Source organism: Mus caroli, chromosome 9 (assembly GCF_900094665.2).
Source record: "Mus caroli chromosome 9, CAROLI_EIJ_v1.1, whole genome shotgun sequence".
Classification (NCBI taxonomy): Eukaryota; Metazoa; Chordata; class Mammalia; order Rodentia; family Muridae; genus Mus; species Mus caroli.
The window spans coordinates 3,007,349-3,013,669 of NC_034578.1; the positions used below are offsets into that span (position 1 = coordinate 3,007,349).

At 36.3% G+C, this 6,321-nt stretch overlaps 1 non-coding gene across 1 annotated transcript; it reads right to left on the minus strand.

Moving 5' to 3' along the window:
• Positions 1–5,729: 5,729 nt before the first annotated feature.
• LOC115032103 lies at positions 5,730–5,834 on the minus strand. The gene has a single exon (XR_003837730.1). It is a non-coding gene; the product is annotated as a U6 spliceosomal RNA (small nuclear RNA).
• Between the last annotated feature and the right edge of the window lie 487 nt (positions 5,835–6,321).

Here is a 6,321-nt window from a genome sequence, read left to right on the forward strand (position 1 = left end):
CTGAACACACAATGTGCACATACAGGAAAATGAAAACACAATGTAAAGGTGTCATTTGTGTTAGTTACCTAAGACAGCACAATTGTCGGGCCAGAGATGATCATTGTGTTTGTTCAGAGTGGAAACAGCCATTATAATGTGCTGCATTTAGGAAACATTAGAGAAGTCAGTTGATATTCTCTGCTTCACTATTGCTATATGATTAATAATCATATATTACATGGAAGCCAACCTTTGTTTTGAAAATAGCCTTTATGGTTTGTTCAAAAGCATGATGATGTATAAGAACTTCTATGCTAATGAATAAATAAAATAAAAGTATAAAAGTATAAAATGTGTTTGGCAAGAATGTTGTGCAATTATCAGTAAGAACACTAGATACTGCCGAACATTGCTTCTGTTGCCAATCCTATATCTTTTTTTTATTGGCTATTTTATTTTTTTATATTTCAAATATTATCCCCATTCCTGGTTTCCCTTCTGCAAATCCTCTATCCCCTCCCATCCCCCCTGCTTCTATGAAGGTGCTCCCTCCACCCACACTTGCCTCTGGATATTTTTATTTTATTTTTATTTTTTATTAGATATTTTCTTTATTTACATTTCAAATGTTATATCCTTTCCTAGTTTGCCTTTCAAAAAACCCCTGTCGACTCCCGCCTCCTTCTGCTCACTAACCCATCCACTCCCACTTCCTGGCCCTGGCATTACCCTCTACTAGGGCATATAATCTTCAGGGACCAAGGGTCTTTCCTTCCATTGATGACTGACTAAGCAATCCTCTGCTATATATGCAGCTAGAGCCATGAGTCCCATGATGTGTTTTCTTTGGTTGTTGGTTTAGTCCCAGGGAGCTCTGGAGGTACTGGTTGGTACATATTGTTGTTCCTCCTATGGGCTGCAAAGCCCTACAGCACCTTCAGTACTTTTTCTAGCACCTTCATTGGGGACCCTGTGCTCTGTCCAATGGAAGGATGTGAGCATCCATTTCTGTATTTGTCAGGCATTGGCAGAGCTTCTCAGGAGACAGTTATATCAGATTCCTCTCAGCAAGATCTTGTTGGCATCCACAATTGTGTCTGGTTTTGGTGGTTGTTTATGGGATGGATCCCCAGGTAGGGCAGTCTCTGGATGGTCATTCCTCAAGTCTCTGCTACACATTTTGTCTCTGTAATTCCTTCCATACTGATTTTGTTCCCCCTCCTAAGAAGGATCAAAGTATCTACACTTTGGCCTTCCTTCTTCTAGTTTCATGTGTTTTGTGAATTGTATCTTGGGTACTCCAAGCTTCTGGAATAATATCCACTTATCCATGAGTGCACATTATGTGTGTTCTTTTGTGATTGGGTTACCTCACTCAAGATGATATCCTCCAGATCCATCCATTTGTCTAAGAATTTCATAAATTCATTGTTTTTAATATCTGAGTAGTAATCCATTGGGCAAACATATCACATTTTTTGTCTCAATTCCTCTGTTGATGGACATCTGGGTGCTTTCCAACTTCGAACTATTATAAATAAGACTACTATAAACATAGTGGAGCATGTGTCCTTATTACATGTTAGAGAATACTCTGGGTACATGCCCAGGATGGGTATTGCTGGTACTATGTCCAATTTTCCGAGGAAATACCAAACTGCTTTCAAGAGTGGTTGGACCAGCTTCCAATCCCACAAGCAATGGAGGAGTATTCCTCATTCTTCAAATCCTCATCAGCTGTCACCTAAGTTCTTGATCTTAGCCATTCTGACTGCTGTGAGATGGAATTCAAGGGTTGTTTTGATTTGCATTTACCTGATGACTAAGGATGTTGAGCAACTTTTTAGGTGCTTCTCAGCCATTCGTATTTCTCAGTTGAGAATTCTTTGTTTAGCTCTGTACCCCATTTTTGTACCACATTTTTTAACAGGGTTATTTGATTTTCTGGACTCTAACTTCTTGAGTATTATTATATATTAGATATTAGCCCTTTATCCAATTTAGGATTGGTAAAGAATTTTTCCCAATCTGTTGGTGGTCTTTTTGTCTTATTGACAGTGTCCTTTGCCTCAAAGAAGCTTTGCAATTTTATGAGGTCCCATTTGTTAATCCTTCATCTTATACTACAAGCCATTGAAGTTTTGTTCAGGAATATTTCCCGTGTCCATATATTCAAGGCTTTTCCACATTTTCTCTTCTATTAGTTTCAGTGTCTCTAATTTTATGTGGAGGTCCTTTATCCACTTATACTTGAGCTTTGTGCAAAAAGATATAAATGGATCAATTCTCATTCTTCTACATGCTAACTGCCAGTTGANCNAGCACTATTTGTTGAAAATGCTGTCTTTTTTCCACTGGATGATTTTAGCTCCTTTGTCAAAGATCAAGTGACCATATGTCTGTGGGTACATTTCTGGGTCTTGAATTCTATTGCATTGATCTACCTGTCTGTTGCTGTACCAGGAACATGCCGTTTTTATGACAATTATTCTGTAGTACAGCTTCAGGACAGGGATGGTGATTCCACCAGAGGTTCTTTTATTGTGGAGAATAATTTTTGCTATTTTAGGGTATTTTTTTTATTCCAGATGAATTTACAAATTGCCCTTTCTAACTCTTTGAAGAATTGAGTTAGAATTTTAATAGAGATTGCATTGTATCTGTACATTGCTTTCAGCAAGATAACCCTTTTTACTATATTAATCCTGCCAATCCATGAGCATGGAAGATCTTTCCATCTTCTGAGATCTTCGATTTCTTTCTTCAGAGATTTGAAGTTCTTATTGTATACATTTTTCACTTGCTTAGTTAGATTCACACCAAGGTATTTTATATTATTTGTGACTATTTATTTGTGAGGGATCTTGTTCCCCTAACTTCTTTCTCAGCCTGTTTACCCTTTGTGTAGAGGAAGGCCACTGATTTGTTTGAATTAATTTTATTCGAGACACTTTGCTGAAGTTGTTTACCAGGTTTAGGAGTTCTCTGGTAGAATTTTTGGGGTCGTTTATGTACACTATCATATCACCTGGAAATAGTGATATTTTGACTTCTTAATTCCAATTTGTATCCCTTTGATCTCCTTTTGTTGTCTAATTTCTCTGGATAGGATTTCAAGTACTACTTTGAGTAGGTAGGGAGAGAGTGGGCAACACTGTCTAGTCCCTGATTTTAGTGGGATTGCTTCAAGTTTCTCTCCATTTTATTTGATGTTGGCTACTGGTTTGCTGTATATTGCTTTTATTATGTTTAGATATGGGCCTTGAATTCCGGAACGTTCTAAGATTTTTATCATGTATGGGTGTTGGATTTTGTCAAATACTTTCTCAGCATCTAATGAGATGATCATGTGGTTTTTGTCTTTGAGTTTGTTTATAAATCGGATTACATTGATGGATTTCCATATATTGAAACATCTCTGGGTCCCTGGGATGAAACCTACTTGATCATGATGAATGATCATTTTTGATGTGTTCTTGGATTGGTTTTGTGAGAATTTTATTGAGTATTTTTGCAATGATATTCATAAGGAAAATTGGTCTGAAGTTTTCTTTCTTCGTTGGGTCTTTGTGTGGTTTAGGTATCAGAGTAACTGTGGCTTCATAAAACGAATTGGGTAGAGTACTTTCTGTTTCTAGTGGACTAGTTTGAGAAGCACTGGTATTAGGTCTTCTTTGAAAGATTGAAAGAACTCTGCACTAAACCCATCTGGTCCTGGGCTTATTTTTTTGTTGGGAGATTATTAATGATAGTTTCTAGTTCTTTAGGGGATATGGGACTGTTTAGATAGTTAATCTGATCCTGATTTAACTTTGGCATCTGGTATCTGTCTAGGAAATTGTCCATTTTAACCAGGTTTTCAAGTTTTGTTGAATATAGCCTTTTGCAGTATGATCTGATGATGTTTTGAATTTCCTCAGGTTCTGTTGTTGTGGCTCTTTTTTCATTTCTGATTTTGTTAATTAGTATACTGTCCCTGTGCCCGCTACTTAGTCTGGCTAAGGGTTTATCTATCTTCTTGATTTTCTCAAAGAACCAGCTCCTGGTTTGGTTGATACTTTGTATAGTTCTCTTTGTTTCCACTTAGTTGATTTCAGCCATGAGTTTGATTATTTCCTGCTGTCTACTCCTCTTCGGTGAATTTGCTTCCTTTTGTTCTAGAGCTTTTAGGTGTGCTGTCAGGCTGCTAGTGTATGCTCTCTCTAGTTTCTTTTTGGCAGCACTCAGAGCTATGAGTTTTCCTCTTAGGAATGCTTTCATTGTGTCCCATGAGTTTGGGTATGTTGTGGCTTAAGTTTTCCTTAAACTCTAAAAAGTCTTTAATTTCTTTCTTTATTTCTTCCTTGACCAAGTCATCATTGAGTAGAGTGTTGTTCAGCTTCCTCGTGAATGTTGGCTTTCTCTTATTTATGTTGTTACTGAAGATTAGCCTTCGTCTGTGGTGATCTGATAGGATACATGGGATAACTTCAATAATTTTTTATTTGTGGAGCCCTGTTTTGTGACCAATTATAGAGTCAATTTTGGAAAAGGTTGCATGAGGTACTGAGAAGGTATATCCTTTTGTTTTAGGATAAAATGTTCTATAGATATCTATAAAATCCATTTGTTTCATATACTTCTGTTAATTTCCCTGTGTCTTTGTTTAATTTCTGTTTCCAGGATCTGTCCATTGATGAGAGTGGGGTGTTGAAGTCCTCCACTATTTTTGTGTGCAGTGTAATGTATAAGCTTCATTAAAGTTCTTTAATGAATGTGGATTTCTTTGCACTTGGAGCATAGATGTCCAGAATTGAGAGTTCATCTTGGTAGATTTTACCTTTTATGAGTATTAAGTGTCCCTCCTTGTCTTTTTTGATAACTTTAGGTTTAAAGTCTATTGTAGTCAATATTAGAGTGGCTACTCCAGCTTGTTTCTTGGGACCATTTGCATGGAAAATTGTTTTCCAGCCTTTTACTCTGAGGAAGTGACTGTCTTTGTCCCTGAGGTGTACTTTCTGTATGCAGCAAAATATTGGGTCCTGAATACATATCCAGACTATTAGACTGTGTCTTTTTACTGGGGATTTGAATCCACTGATATTAAAAGATATTAAGGAAAAGTCATTGTTGCTTTCTGTTATTTTTGTTGTTAGAATTGGGATTCTGTTCATATGGCTATCTTCTTTTAGGTTTGTTGAAAAGTTAGTGTCTTGCTTTTTCTAGGATGCAGTTTCCCTCCTTGTGTTGGAGTTTTCCCTTTATTATCCTTAGAAGGGCTTGATTCATGGAAAGATATTAAATAAATTTGGTTTTGTTATGGAATATTTTGGTTTCTCCATCTTTGGTAATTGAGTGTTTTGCTATATAATAGCCTGGGCTAGCATTTTTGTTCTCTTAGGGTCTGTATGACATCTGTCCGGGAACTTCTGGCTTTCATAGCCTCTGGTGAGAAGTCTGGTGTAATTCTAAAGGTCTGCCTTTATATGTTACCTGACCTTTTTCCCTTACTGCTTTTAATATTCTTTCTTTATTTTGTGCATTTGGTGTTTTGATTATTATGTGATAGGCGGAATTTCTTTTTTGGTCCAACCTATTTGGAGTTCTGTAGCCTTTCTTTGTGTTCATGGCCATTACTTTTGTTAGGTTAAGGAAGTTTTCTTCTATAATTTTGTTGAAGATATTTATTGCCCCTTTAAGTTGAAAATCTTCATTCTCATCTTAACCTATTATCCTTAGTTTTAGTCTTCTCATTGTGTCCTGGATTTAAAAATATGCAATGCTTCACAAATATTTGTGTCATCCTTGTGCAGGGGCCATGCTAATCTTCTCTGTATTGTTCAAATTTTAGTATATGTGCTACCAAAGTGGGCGTGCCAATCCTGTATCTTATTTGGAATAAAATGAAAAAATAAAATCATTTTCTTCCAAAAAATTAAAAAGAAAATGAAAAAAAGAAAATCATAGAATAAGAATGACAAATCAAAGGATAAAGAATGTGGTAGTAGGTGACTTCCCTTTTAGAAGCTGCATAGTTCTTATGTGTCAATTTGCCCACCTCTTAGGGAGAGATTCATAGGATGAAACAGGTAGCAAAAGAGGGAAGGAAATTCCAGAGGGCTTGAAAGAAATATCCCTATAACTTACCATGAAATTGAATTTGAGAATAAAGTAGGCATATCTCAGGTTTTATGCATAGACATTTTTTTTTCTGCTGAACTACTAAATTATCTTTTATAAGTTAGTCTGGAAACACTGAATCTAAGAAAAGCATTGTTTTCAAACTCTAACCTATAACAAGAGGCCATGCAAAGGTATCACTAAGGCCTTAAGAAAAACAACAAAAATTATGTTGTGTCT